Source organism: Mus musculus, chromosome 4 (genome assembly GCF_000001635.26).
Source record: "Mus musculus strain C57BL/6J chromosome 4, GRCm38.p6 C57BL/6J".
In the NCBI taxonomy this organism is placed as follows: domain Eukaryota; kingdom Metazoa; phylum Chordata; class Mammalia; order Rodentia; family Muridae; genus Mus; species Mus musculus.
Genome location: NC_000070.6, coordinates 103,585,947 through 103,586,938, shown reverse-complemented (window position 1 = coordinate 103,586,938; position 992 = coordinate 103,585,947). Strand labels below are relative to the sequence as shown.

The 992-nt window shown below is 39.1% G+C and overlaps 1 non-coding gene across 1 annotated transcript; it reads left to right on the top strand.

Annotated features, from left to right (window-relative positions):
- Nucleotides 1–538: 538 nt before the first annotated feature.
- Nucleotides 539–667, top strand: Gm25877. Its single transcript, XR_003955472.1, has one exon. It is a non-coding gene; the product is annotated as a small nucleolar RNA SNORA66 (small nucleolar RNA).
- The last annotated feature ends 325 nt before the right edge of the window (nt 668–992 follow it).

Sequence of the window (992 nt, the reverse complement as noted above, 5' to 3'; positions counted from 1 at the left end):
TAAGGAGGAATTAGCCAGGGTCTTTATAGGATCAAACCTTACCCAGACCCTCGCTTTTGCATATTCATCTAGGAAACCAGTTAGGTAAAAGAGATACTAGCTAGCCTACTATCTGCTCATTCAAAAGAAATGGTTCCCCAACAAACAAATGAATGGAAAGTCAACCCTTGCTCCAAGTAGACTTAATATTATTAAGACATTAAAACCATCCAAAGCAATTCGTGGATTTAATCCCTATTAAAATCACTATGATGGTTGCTCCAGGCATGGAGAAAGCCAAACTAAATTTAAAAGGTAATCAAAGGAGGCTCCCAAATAGCCAAAACAGCCTTGAAAAAGAGTGAAGCTGGAAGTCCCGCACTTCTTAATTTCAATCCTATGTGCATTACAAACCTACATCAATGAAACAGTATGTTGCTGGTAGAGAAATAAATTTGTGGATCAATGGAATAGCATCCAAAATCCAAACCAAACCCTTGCATATGTGGTCAAATAATTTTCAGCAGAGAGGCAGAGACTATTCAGTAGAGAAAAGAAAGTGTCTCCAGCACTAATTCTGCATAATGTGGCAGCAGCTGAGGGAACCAGGTTTGCTGGAGTAATTGTGGTGATAGCAATGTACCAACCTCAGAAGCTACTGAGATGTCCATTCTGTCACAGTACAGTCCTGAAAAAAAGAAAGAGAAAAAAATGTCTCCAGAAAAAGTTTCCAGAAACAAAAAACCAAACCAAACCAAAACAAACTAAAACAAACAAACAAACAAAACCCCCTGATATCCATTGATATAAGAATGAAGCCAGACCTTGCCCTGAAACCTTATATAGATGAGCTCAGTGTAGCCATGACAGAAACATACACCCTGAACTACAACCCTTTCAGAAAGAAAAAAGAAAGAGTGGGGGTTTAGGGGCCCTTTACTTGGCAAGGAGTTCTTGGCTATGCCACACAAAATACAGGCAAAAACCAACAACAATGTAAAAGTGGGAAACCT